Source organism: Setaria italica, chromosome III (assembly GCF_000263155.2).
Source record: "Setaria italica strain Yugu1 chromosome III, Setaria_italica_v2.0, whole genome shotgun sequence".
Taxonomy (NCBI): domain Eukaryota; kingdom Viridiplantae; phylum Streptophyta; class Magnoliopsida; order Poales; family Poaceae; genus Setaria; species Setaria italica.
Window position 1 is genome coordinate 40,958,255 of NC_028452.1, and position 14,234 is coordinate 40,972,488.

Consider the following 14,234-nt stretch of genomic DNA (forward strand, 5'->3'; position numbering starts at 1 on the left):
TGTTTCTCCAGAGCAAGGCCACCCCCATAATTTTTCAATTTCAAATACCACCTCAAACCGGACGGTCATTAGCATTTGTAGTACATAACTATTGATTAGTTACTAATTGTGTCATTAGTAGTAACATAACTATTGATTAGGAGTAGTTACTGTGTCATTAGTAGTATGGCACGCAAATTTGGCGCGCCGCTGGCGCTTCCCAGACTCTAGTATATGGAGTCTGGACTCAAACCTTAAACAGCTAAAGAAGCTCGATCCATGGTCCTAAAACACTTATGGGCCTTATTAGCCACTAGAGCGGCGCTACGGCGCTGCCCAAATCAGGCGTGGCCTTTTCGCAGAAGCGAAGAACTGTATGTGGTCAGCAGCTCATGGGCCGAGCATGGTCCGCGCGCGTGTAAAGAAAGTACATTGGTGATTTTTTTTATGATTTTGCAGAAATAAATAGTCGAACAAAAAATTTGCAAAAATAGATCTATGCAGCCGGACCAAAAGGCAGTAGGATTCTTTTCGCCGATTGAAACAGCGGAAGGGAGCCGGTTGGCATGTGCAGCCATGTTTCGGCGGCTGAAATGGCGGTATGGGCCTTACCGCCATTTCATGTGAGGGTAAGTGCTTCTAGCTGGTTGGGGATGCTATAGCTGATTGAAACGGCTATAAGTACCTTTAGCCGTTTCAACCGGCTATAACTCCGTTTTAATTATTTTCCCTTCATTTTTTAATGATATTTATGAAAGTAAATTATGTAATTCTATTGCAATATGTAACTTCGTAATTTGAGACTATACCTCTCCTTTAAATATTGTTCCTTTAATTTTTTATGATATTTTTGGAAGTAAAATATGTAAATTCGTAATTTGAGATTTGAGGCTATACCTTTCCTTTAAATATTGTTTCTTTAATTTTTTATGATATTTTTGGAAGTAAAATATGTAAATTCGTAATTTGAGAGAGGTAGAGTGGCTGAACGAAATAATTGAAAATGATTTAACTCCCGGTCTAGATAAAGTAGTCTGCGGATGACCACACATCGTACGTTATACGATCGTACACTTAAAAGCTTGCACCGATGTACAAAAAATAAAAGAGGTCCTACGCACTAAATGCGTCCTCGCTTGAAACGAGGCTCAGCGCGACCACAACCACGCCTCGCTGCCCGCTGCGCAACTCTGGTCTGGAACTGGTCGTACGTCAAGGGCTCCCGTGGGGCAACGTCGTGAGGCAGATGTCTTGCTGCAGCCGCAGGTGGTGTCGCAAAGTCCTGGGTCGCGCCCTGTGTAGGAGCCTTCGGGATATCACGCAACTGCGAAGCACCGATCACGTCAGGCTCGGGTCTCAACATTTCGTCCACCCAAGCATGGACACTGGACCTCTGTCCCTCCTTGACGGAGTTCTCCGAAGCCCCTCCACGGTCTGCGAACCCTGTTATGCAACCAAGGAAATAGTATTGTTAGTTTCGTTGCGTATTTAAAATAGAATTGGTGTAGCTCTGTGCCTGGTGCAGCAGAAGAGGGCCCCGCTCCACTATAAGCTCCGTACATATACGGGGATGTGTTAAGAAATTATTAGTTAGTAAAGTTAATTGGACAACATTTCGTCAATGGTGTACGACAAAATAACGTTCACGTACCTGTCAATGGTGTACGACAAAATAACGTTCATGTACCTGTCAGGATCAGGTACTGAACAGTGGACAGGCCGACAGGGGCATGCCAAACGGTGGTGCCGGTGTGGCCCAGGATGGCTCGGCTGCTGGTGCATGTGCCTGTGGTGCAGTACAGGGGTCAGGGTACGATGGACGAATGGGTGGCTGAGAGGACGTACCGGCCTGGTGAGTAGGAGGTGGAGAGGACGAACGGGGGTAGGCAGCCCGTGGTGGAAGCATGACGTCTCTGCAACCACCACGGTAGCTAACGGCCCTCAGGAACCTATTGCAGGCGTCTAAGGCCCTCCTGTACAGCGTCTCGTGTTGATGATTGGTCATGTGCTGGAAGTGCTCGATGCTACATTAGCTCAGTGGCTACCTCTGCAATAATGTCGTACTTTTGGGAAGAGGACATGGTTGAAGTTAGCCACACCACATGATGCAAGTTGAGTAACAAATATGATGAAGAAACTTACCGCGACATCGAAGTTGACGTCCCTTGATCGCAGGTACATCTACATGACAGATGCGGTCTCCGTCGGTGGCTGACTCGGAATGTACGTGACCCTCGTCTTGGTCCTCGGCAAGAACCACCAAAGGTACGCTGCGAATGCGTCATCGTCATGCGCACGGTCCTCCTACACCACCTCGTCTAAAGCGGTCGTCCACATCTCAACCCACTGAATCATCCCCGGAGCCCACTAGACCCCCAGCCCACCACCACCACCACCCTGACGGGTAGCCCTAACATAACCATCGTGCAGTGGGTTAGATAAATGAAAAATCTTTATTGCAAGGAGAATGAAAGGGTGGGGTGTACCTGTGAACGGCGGCCGGGACTGCTGACATAATAGGAAGTGGGGACTGCTGGTACAGGCTGAACTGCCTCATGACACGGTGAACCGCGTAGTCCTCGACATGGATGTTTTAGACCAGTGGCCTCGTCGTCCTCCAGTATTCCATGTCCTATGGCACAGTGAAGAGAGGCCATGTGGGGCACGAGCGTGCACCTCGTCGACGGTGTAGTGTCTTCACCTCACGTCGGGGTCGACAAGAGCGTCGAACTGACCGACGAAGTTCGGGTACGACTTCTTCGTCTGCACCCCAACCCACAATCCCTACAACAAATAAATTCACAATAAAGGTGATTGCTAATAACTAGAGGCAATGTACATTTTCCATAGCAAGTTCATAAATTTATTCCATCCTAAACAATACATTTGGAAAGATCATGAATTCAATGTGTTTAGTCAACATCAGAGTGAAATGATAAGATGCAAAATCAAAGAGCGAGCAGCCGCCAGGTTTAATGATTTTGTGAGTAGGCTTGCCTTAGTTGTCTGCTATAAGATAGCTAGTTGTGGGGCTTTTGAAAAAAAAGGCTCTCGGGAGTCTCTTTGTAGGATACTTGGCCAAAGTTTTTTTACCACGCAAAGCAAAAATATTGAATTGTATCAATAGCAAAATAATGGACATAAGTCTTTTGCACTTAACTTAATACTATAGGAATTTTTTTACTAATTATTTTTTGTTGTCAAAGGCATATTTTATTAAGATAGTCAAGTGTTTAGATGATATGGAGAACAAAAAAACCAATGTTACAATTCCAAAGCTTGTTAAAATGAAAGTATGCATCATATGAATTGTAGGTGAAGCACCGTACCTTCCTCAAGCACCACAACGACCCCATCGTGGATCTGTTGATGTCATCGTGGTCGAAAGGTAGCTCCTGGTAGGGGGACATGTCAATCCATGGCCACCCAATTGGAAAGCGCTCGTACGACCATAGCTGAAGCAGCAATGGGCAACGAAGGATGATTGGTTCCATCGAGACTATCTTGCAGCACCCGTGCAAAGACCCCTGTAGGTCGCCGCCAATACAGCCGAACCCCAACTATACTGCGAAACGTCATCGGGCGCGGCCTCCGCAATGGCTCTCGCGTAAGGAAGTAGGTGCTTAGGCACCGAGTTGCCCTGCGACATGCACAACATGATCCACTTGAAGAGCCACAGTAGGTACACCTCCAAGTGTCGCGCTACTGTGGCATCGTCTCTTATGTAGTCGTCCTGTGTGCAACAAAAAACAATTAGTTGAGAAATTAACAAAAGTTAGACAAAATAATTTGGACAGTTAGGTAACTAAGTACTCACACTGAACTGCAAGAGCCATGCTTTCGTGGGCCTATGTGTTGAGCTGAAGGTCCGGTACGGCGGGGCACCATCTTTGCGCTAAACGTCGGCAAACCGGCCCAAAAACTCATCGCGCCAGCTAGGTGGGATGTCCACCACGGCAACAGCACGCCTGGCACAAGGCAGGCCAAGTAGTAGTGAGACGTCCTCAAGTGTGGGGCCCATCTCACCCATTGGGAGGTGGAAGGTGTGCATCTTCGGCCGCCACCGGTCCAGCAAAGCTGCTAGCAGTGACATGTCGAAGTGGAACCGTGTAGACTTCTTCCCGGGCCGTGCAGCGCCATCGACCATGTCCCCCTCAACCAACTTGGCTAGAGGGAGAATGCCCACAATGCGTAACCTGTACCATGCATAAAATTATTTAGTTCAAAAACGTAATGTTACAACGTACCATATAAATTTAAGTAAGTATGACATACCTCGGAATCCAACGGGCGTCGATCGGCATCGTCAAAAGCGGGGTACGTGCCCGAAGCGTGCCCAGCCGTGAACCCCGTACGGCTGACATGAACGACCTGTGAAGGCCGTCCAAGGGAGGGTCGAGCAACTCAGGGGTCCGGTACCCCTCTGGAACTGGCTGTGCTATACGTGCAACACGAAAAACATAAGTACGTGTCCAAAATAATAATGACTTCAAAACGTAAATGAAATAAAACAAACTACAAATGAGATATTGCAAATGAAATAGTCCACGATATGCAAATTTTACATGGTCATAGTACTACAATTTAGGTTACATATTACATTACATTTCGGAAGGTTCGCCTGAATTGTGAGTACACAAACATGAATCACAAGTACTTGACAAACTGAAGACACAACGAGTTCAGAAACATACAACATAATGACTTCACAAACTTCAAACACAACGACTTCACAAACATACAACACATGAATCATAGAAGCCCGTCATTGTTGCTACGTGCACGACTGTGGCGAAACCGCCCAACTTAAACTGGTTTAACTGCGCCTAATCGTTGTTAGAACATCAATTATCCGAAACGCACTTAAAACAGTATAAGTCCGGTAGTGCGTCGAGTGTCCCTAGGACTCCTCGAACGATCCACGTCACGTCTCATAGCCATACACCAGGATTACTTCCACGATGGAAAAGCATCAACAGATATTACATTCTTACATACATACATGAGGTACGAGTTATTACAGAACATAGTTTGAAATAAACTTAACAATGCAGGTTAGAGAGCGATTCTAGGATTTAAAACATAAATCAGTTCAGGTGGGAGATGAGCATTTAAGTTTTCTTCTGAGAGTATTGCGAGACTCGTAACAATACCCTAGTTTTTTGGAGCTTCCTCCTCGGTGGACTCCTGCGGTGCCTCTGAAAACAGCCACAAGGGATAACCCTGAGTACGGGGTACTCAGCAAGGCTTACCCGACTAACCAATATAATAGTTTTTCTGGAACTATATGATAGCTTTTTGGTGTACTGGCTGACACACTTTTTGCCAAAAGAGCTTACTAAAAGTGAGACCTTAGATTTATCTTTTATTCCCATTAAGTTATTACCTAACCATTCTAAATGATGACAAAAACAAATACTTTGCAAGCAACAAGGTATTAAGTCATACACCAAATCATTAGTGGAAAGACATTGCATTCATAAAATTATACAACGATGTTCAACAGTGATCAAGTGCATTCATAACCGAGAATTGCGGCGATCCGAATCAAATTACATCCTGCAGGAGAGTACCCTGATCACCAGCTATATACGACTGTCCAGGTCGTACGTAACGACCTTTCGATCAGCAAACCCAAGGATTGGGAATAAGACTACCCGGACCTAGGGATGCACCCCCACATGGGACCCCACGTCTGGCCTGATCTCCATGTGAGTTTCAGGCTACGCCCCTGCTAATCTCCAGCACGTCAAGCACGAGTATGAAGTATTCCCGATCAGAGAGTTTACTAACCTACCGGGCTTTACTGGTCCCATACCCAGTAAGTAATCAGGTGTCATTCACTTGATCAAAGTTTAAGACAACGATCGGGCCTTAACCAGATTAACCTAGCAGACAGAACTATCATCTCTAGCTTCTGCCTGGCTTTCAACTCCCAAGCTACCTTTCCATACCTAGCATGTATGACTCAAAATTTTACCTGAAGGTTTGGTAAACAAGTTACTTTAAGCAACTAAGCTTTTCAAATCTTGGGTTACTTACTAACTGTTTGAACAAGTGGCAAAGATGTCCTTAAAACAAGGTATGATTATGCACAAGAATGGGTTTCATTCAATTCCTAGACTTAATGCAGTCATATAGAAGATAACTGATAATTGGACACATGAAATAATACTTATAAAGTAGATAGGTATAAATGCACCGAGGCTTGCCTTGTTCTATAAAAATGTTAGCACTATCTGACGGATTGGCTTCGCAGGGGATCAATTCAATGATCTCTTCAAACTCCGGAGATCCTTCTGATAATTCCAAGAAATTCTCTTCCGGTGCTTCGGTGTCTATGATAAAGCATATGCATGGGTTAGTGATGCAACTTTTTGAATACAAGACTATACAACTTTTCCTTCATGATAAAGTTGCAAGCCAACAAGGGACTATACAATTTATCATGATAAAGTTGCAAGCCAACACACAAAAACCCAAAAATATTAACCTATCATTTTTATTTTCTTTACTAACCTTACCTTAGGCTTTTTCTTTGATTTTTAGAAAATATTATAATTATTTTATAGCCTCAAAACCTAAGTTCCTATGGGTTAATAATAATTTGTGATTATGAAAACATTATTCCATATTTTATGCATTTAATAAAGGTTAAGTATTTATTTAAATACCTTAATGAAAAGGCTTTAAACAAATACCTAAATTTTTATTATTTTTCCTAAGGTATAAAAATTTTAATGCATAAAGGAAAATAAAACAATCCTAACAAAATTGGTTTCACTAATTTTGGACACCCCTAGAAATGTCTGTGATTTAAAAGGTGATATTCGGATTTAATCTATTATTCTATAAAGAAAATCTAAATTTTTCCCGAAAACTCCCGGCCTAACTTTTCTCACGTGCCCCCTTCCTACCCCCTCTCTCTAGCGCTGGGCCCGCAGCTCGGACCCACCTTCTCTTCCTATTCCTTTAACCCGCCGGCCCTTTTTCTCCTCTGCTGGGCTCGCTGGGCCGATTCTCTTTCTCCTCTTCTTTCCTTAACCCGGTGCCGGCCCAACGGTCCACTGCTCTTTTTTCTTTCTTTCGCGCAGATTCCGGCCTGCCAAACTGGCCCATCGGCCTGCTGGACCCCCGGCCCAAAATACTCTCGCGGCGCCCCGGCCGGCCTTTCTTTTTCCCCTTCCCTCCTCCTACTGACGGGCGGGCCCCCGGTGCCAGCACCGTCTTCCTCCGCGCGCCAAAACTGAGCGCGACAGGGGGTGGTGCGGCTCGCCGGCCGGCACCCCACCGGCGATGGGGCCGGGCTGGGGAAGCATCCCCATGCCAAAGCGCACCCGTGCGCAGCGGCAGCTCCCCGGGAGGTGGCCGGAGCTACCTTCTCCACAGCGGCGGGCGGCGAAGCTAACGGCCAGCCGTGGCCAAGCACGGCGATGGCGCAACTCACCCCTCCGACTGCCTCTACAACTTTCTAGTACCCTAGGCGCCCACCTACGGCTTACCACAAAGAAAGATAACAACGACAAGTGACGCTCACCGTGAGCAGGAGGGTCTTGCGGCGGCAGATGAAAATGGCGGCGGTCACGGGCGCGCCGGCGGAAAAGCTGGACAACAAGTCGACAGGGCTGTTGGTAGGGTGTGAGTGGAGGTGCGGGCGAGAGGAATCGACGGGAGTTGCGTTGTGGCGGTGGAATTTTGGTCGACGACGGTGGTTTGACAGAGAGGGGCGGCGGCGGTAAAAAGGCAGGCGGTAAGGAGCGGCGGTGGGAATGGTCGATATTCGAAGGACTTACCGCACGCATGGGCGACACCATGGCCTAGTGCTAGGCTTGCGTGGTGAGGAGGTGGCGTAGCTGCTACGCTGGCGGACGACCGAAGACGCCGGCAACGACACGTCGTGCCCTGCTTCTGTCGCCCGAAAAATTCAGAGCTTCTCCACGGCCGGTTTTGAATCCGACGATCTACAAGTCACTTAAGCAAAGTTGTAGATAAACTCGAATCCTTCAACTTTTATTTAAACTTCTACCCGAGATAAACATCCAAAGGTTATCAAATTTAAGTTTTCCTCTCTCGGGTAACTGAACTTTTCTGAACCTCCAATTCAGTTCGTCAGAATTCATGCATGGTCATTTACTCATCTTGTGAATTCTTTTCAGTGGCCCAAATCCATTCTTTCCAATCCAACTACTAACCATTTGTGTTCTACAACTATCAAAGATTCCATTTTGCTCATAAACACCCATACTTTCTGCACTGCATTTTTCTAAATCTTACTCCAAACTTAGGCTCTTGCTGCTGATTCAGACTTAAGGAAAATGGCAGCTTCAGTAACTCAGCCGAAAATGGCAAAGTGTCAACTTTGAGCCCTAAATTAAATTTGTTTTCTTTGTGGTTCCTGATCAACAACACCCTAGTATTCTTTTCCAAAGTTCATACTTCATTGCTGTGTAGTTGCTTTGGTCCACTTATTTGAAAAATGTGGCAGAAATTAATTTCCAAAATGGATGCTTACACAAACCCTATTTTCGGACAATGAACAGTATTCTCCTGTTTTTATTTTTCAAATGCATTTCTTGAGATGTTTAGGACTAGGTTTAGTCTCCAATATTGATCCCCAAAGTTCTAAACACTCTCAAGCTTCCATTCCATATGTTTGTCCAATTTTTCTAAATTTAGAATTCAAAATTCAAATTTCGGTCAAATTTGACTTTTGGTCAATTTCTTGTCTTTTTCTCCATAATTTGCCTTTAACCCTTCTTAACCACCTTTGATGCTTGAAACACCAAGTGTTACAACGACGACCCCGACCACGCGCTGCAGCAATTCTGTCACCGTTTGATGGACCAGCTTGGCTACTTGCACTTCCATATGTCGTTGCAGGGCAGTTCTTGTAGGTGTGACTAGCTTCATGGCACTTGGAACATAGGCGGACATCAGGACCTACTTTAGATTGATCCATGTCGTTCCAGATACGTCTGTTTTTGCGTCGCCCGACCCCTTGGAACATTTCTAGATCAGGGTCAGGAATGTAGCGCACGACATTACCAGGATTGTTTACGAAGTCTCCTAATAAATGATATCCATAAACCTCGTTCCTCCAAGTCTGCCATATGGTTTCCTTCAGAAAATAGTGCGACACGAATTGACGACGCTGAAGTCCCCCCGGCTCGATGCATGCAGCAATGACATGGGTGCAAGGCCTGTGCAGCAACCTTGGCTTGTGGCACGAGCAAACACACCTTTCATTGCTGATGATGCACTCATGTGTGTGCTTCTCGCGCCTCCCGCCCATTCAAGCATTGTCCCTACAAACAACCTCAAACCAGCATTCCACGGCTCCCACTTCAATCACACGATGCAAATGAGCCTTCTTAATTGCCTCCTCCATGTACTCTATCATCTTGTACCCATATATTCTGTGATTGTCTCACATTGAGTTATCAGCCAACCGGAACCTTTTCTTGAAGTACTTCATGGTGCGGTACAGGAAGAATCCCATGATCCAACAAGGGACAGTCCCCGAACACCACACAAAACCCAATTGTAAACCTTAACTAGGTTTGTAGTCATTATACCCCACCGAGCACCTCCCTCATCAAAGAGTAATGCCCATTTTTCCTTCGGCTCATGCTCAATCCACTGTGAGAAGCTCTTGATGGACCTTCCCCGTCTTTGCCTGACAGTCGGACCATCGAGTCCCACATCCTCCAGAGAAATAGGGTGGTCCGCCTCGCTGTTCACTAGCCTCTTGCCTAGTTCTTCAGACTGTTTCTTTGTAAGGTCGTCAAGTTTCTTCCATAGCAGGTTGAATTTTCTCTCCTGATGCTGGTTGCATAGACACTTGAACATTGTCATAAGGGACTTGTTCTTAAATTACCTATGGAAGTTTACACCCATATGCCTCATGCACCACCTGCTCTTCAAGTCCGGCCATATCGCCAACCTGAAACGCTCCTGACTTCCATTTTGTAGGTCTTCGTTGCTTGTAGAATGCCTTTGTGCCGATCATGAATGACGCAAACCCCCTCCACATCCTTCACAATCATGTTCTTCACCCTCTCCAGGAACCAATACTAGCTTTCTCCAGACTCCTTCTCCACAAATATGATTGCAAGCGGCAACACCTGATTGTTGCAGTCGCACCCAATAGCTGTCAATATTGTTCCTTTATACCTTCCAGTCAGAAATGTGCCACCAATGCAAATGACTGGTCGACATCGCTGGAAAGCCTCAATGCAAGGACCCAAGGCTAGGAATAACCACTGCAGGACCTGTTTGCCTGAAAACTGAGCACATGGATACGCTTTCACGTCGTAGAAGCTTCCTAGGTTCCTCTGGCATATGGTGTGCAATAGGATAGAGAGGTTGTTATATGATGCTTCGAACGTATCCCACTTCATCTCTAGTGCCTTTTGCTTCGCTCAGTAAGTTTTGTTGTAGCTAATCTTATACTTGAACTTCTCCTCTATGGCACAAACAATGGACTTGGGCTCGAAGCTAGGATTCTGCACTATATGAGGATACATGTATTGAGCAACAAAATCAGCAGTGAGGTTGCGGTGTGTTTCTTCCAATTCATCCAGAAAGCATTGGTGCTCAACCACTCTATTCACCTCCCAGTAATCCTTCCACTTCCCCTTATACGCGTGCACCCTGAACGAGCAATCATTTCTCACACAGCGGACATCATACACCGCCGGGTTGCTCTTCTCCACCCTAAACTGACGCTACAAAGATAAAGTGGACCATCTCTTCACATTTGCCTTCACCTCATCCCCACTAGGGTACAAGGCACCCACGCATATCTCATTCTCCCTGTACTCCCAAGGGATAGTTTCCCCTACATTGACCTGTAGGGCAGAATGGTCATAAGTTGACCAGTTTCGTGGGACAGGGTAAGCATCTTCCTCATTCGACGAGTCATCATCCATGGCACCATTGGCCTCCTCTCCTAACCTCTCCACCTGCTCAACTAGCTCATCAATTTCTTCCCCCTCATCAGCCTCCCCATTTAGCTAACGGGCTGCAACATCATCCTCTGCATCTTCCCCTTCTGCCCCATCATTATCAAGTTCTTCATTTGCCCCATTAGTACTCTACACATCTTCCTCCGCTTCAATTTCAGCACCTCCCACTTTTTCTTCTATCTGACTGCTAGATCCAGCCTTCGTGATAGTTGAACATACCATATGAGCGGTAAACCGCGCCTCGTGCAACCCTTTACATAAGCTCGGTAGCTCAGGGTTCCTTCAAATAGGAGCAGCTCCCAAAAGTTTATGTCGGGCCATCTCTTCACTACAGCCCTCACAGACACATCCACTTGATCTCTATCAACACTGAAATCCTTACCAAGCCACCTGCATATGCCCCCCAAGTCCTCTCTCTTGCTCTTGGTAAATACTTATAGAAATACGGAAATTCACTCAAATCTACCCCTTCTGGACCATATCTAACCTCCCCTAGACCATAGAAGACTTGGAAATATAAACTATCCGACATACCTGCCAACATACACAAAACAAGCAGTCCAAATTACTCGCAATAACTTAAATCAGTTAACTAGAATGACACCTTCATTTCAATAAACGGTGGAATCATTTAATTCTATCATCCACATTAACAACTATTTAAGAGTAAACCAACCTTACGAACTAAATCATAGACATCTACCCGGGATAATATACGCGACAAGCACAAAGGTTCTCATTAAATGTAATAACTCCAACTACCCCTATAACAACTACATTGTCAATACCTAAACAAAATATAACCGTAGCAATGCAAATAATATTCATCTAAATTTAATATACATAAATCAACAAACTAAATTTATTGAACTAAATATTTAAGCTAAATCCACTATACTAACTAAGCTACATTTTCCTATGTCTAAAATCCACTAGATTTTTTCTAAGTTTCAGATGCACTAAACTAACTACTAGATCTATATACTACTATATCTATCCACTACACTATCTACATTAACTAACCTACGGGATATAAAAAAATATCTGAAATGAAGCGACGATCGAAACTTCAATCTCCCCCTCCCTCTCCCCCTCCTCCTCCCCCTTCTCTCCTCTCCTCTCCCTCGGTCTCCCGCTGGCTCCCTCGCTCCATCTAGTGCTGGTGCTTGGGGCGCGGGCGCACGCCCTATTTATAACGGGAAGCCCCGCCGGCTCATCCGGCGGTAAGGATGTGGTGGAACCGTCCAAATTAACTTGGCTAAAGTACACTTATGCTGCTTAACACACGATCATGTACTTTAAACAAATCAACTTAGTTGTCCGTCGGATTTCATCCGATAAACCACGTATCTCAGGATCGAGAAAGCAAGACTCGCACGAAGGTGAGTGGTTACAGAGATTACAATAGTCCAATCTCAATTAAGAAAGTGCATTAAGTTATTACAACCTCAAGTTCGAAATTCAAGCAAAGTTTGTAGAGTTCTCAAATAACAGAAATAAATAAGCGGAAGCTAAAAGTCGTTGCAGGATATCATGATGAAGCCGATCATGACATCAATGATCCCGATCCTCGCCGTCCAAGGAGGGATCTCACTCAACCGTCCAACCAGGAGGAAGTTGGGGAGGCCAAGTGCCACTTGCAGCGAGCTCAGAGGCATCAACATCACCTGAAAAGATGTGCCACAACAAGACTGAGTGACTACGCTCAACAAGACTTAACCGACCGGTGGTGCTACTCCACCAACACCTAGACATGCAAGCTTTTTGGCTCTGGGGTTTTATTTTTGCCAAAAGCGACTAGTGTAGGTCCTTACTTTCAACATTTTAGCCACAAGTTCTATTGTTGTTTTACCATTCTAAGTTAGAAACTATACTAAACCAAGCATAGTTTCCACACAATTAGTACAGGTGACCATATTAGATCATCATCATCTTTTATTCTTACTCAGTGTAGCATAGCGATCAAGCAGTCCTAAACTGTGAGAGGCAGACGAATCAATCCGAATTTCTTAACCATGCATGGTGAACCTAATCTCACGACATCCGCGCACTGCGAAGGGTCGCTTCATTTTTCAGCCATCCCCATCGATTCCCAGACCCGTGTCGGCCCACTTCCCTTGGTACAAGGCTCCATAGACCCGGCCCCTGCCGCTCTATGACCGCACTTGTCACCACATGCGGCCGCAAGGGAACTCTGTTCCAGAGATAGTGGACGATCCGCTCACATTCCGGTTTAATCAGGTACTAAGCTTCCCCATCCCATACTAGGTATGAGATTAGTACTTTCAACACTTGATCACGAACACTATCACATCTTGACCTTAGTCCAATTTTATGTAGACAGATGGGGCAATCCCCCGACCACCAAAATAGTTCACAGAGCCCTGCCCCGTCCAGCGTCCTTATAGTTGTAACAAAAGGAAAGCAAACAACTTATATAACTCGCGAGTGACAGTTAATCACTCGACTTTTACTGAGTGCTATTAAGCATTGCAACTACTCGGCCTATCATACTAGTGTTCAGATCAAAGGGCACTAATTCATGCATCTACGGTTTCAAACAATTCTTAAAAATGTAAATGCACAATCAAGCAACCAAATATATTGCAAGTAGTTAAAGATAGAAATTTATGCTCCGGGGCTTGCCTTCACACGAGGAGTTAGCGAACTGGTCCTCAGCTTGCTCCGGTATAGGCTCGGCTCCGACTTGCTACAGATCGGCTACGGCTCCTTCTTCTGGCGCCGGGTGAAGCTCGTATGTTCCGTCAGCGAGGTTCAACTCTATACGAAATGCACATGCATCAAGTTTAATTTCCAAGCTTTCTCATAGGATGCAAAACATGAATTAGCACTGAAGTAGAAATTACATCATGACCACATTCTCCTAAACAAGGTTCTACACCTTCTTTATCTGCATAAGGTAAGGTGTGTTGTGGTACAAAATCTGGGGTTGATTTGATGATGATTGTGTACATATATGCACTTAGCTTTATTAAACTTTAGATCGGAAAGTTATTCTATTTCTGAATGTTCTTTTGTACCTCTTCCGAAAAAGACTATTACCTTTACTTAAGATTCCTTCTTCCATTTAATTTGGTTCATATCCCAAATTTTATTTCAATCTTCAAATAGTAAGCTATGAAGCCACAAATTTAACAAAAATTTAACTTTGTCATAGATAAGCTACTGCATAAATTTGAGGTCCATTGGAGGTGCATAAAAAGAATTATAATTACTTCATTACCCTAAGGTAGCATATACTTAAATATTTTTAAAATAGAAACCATT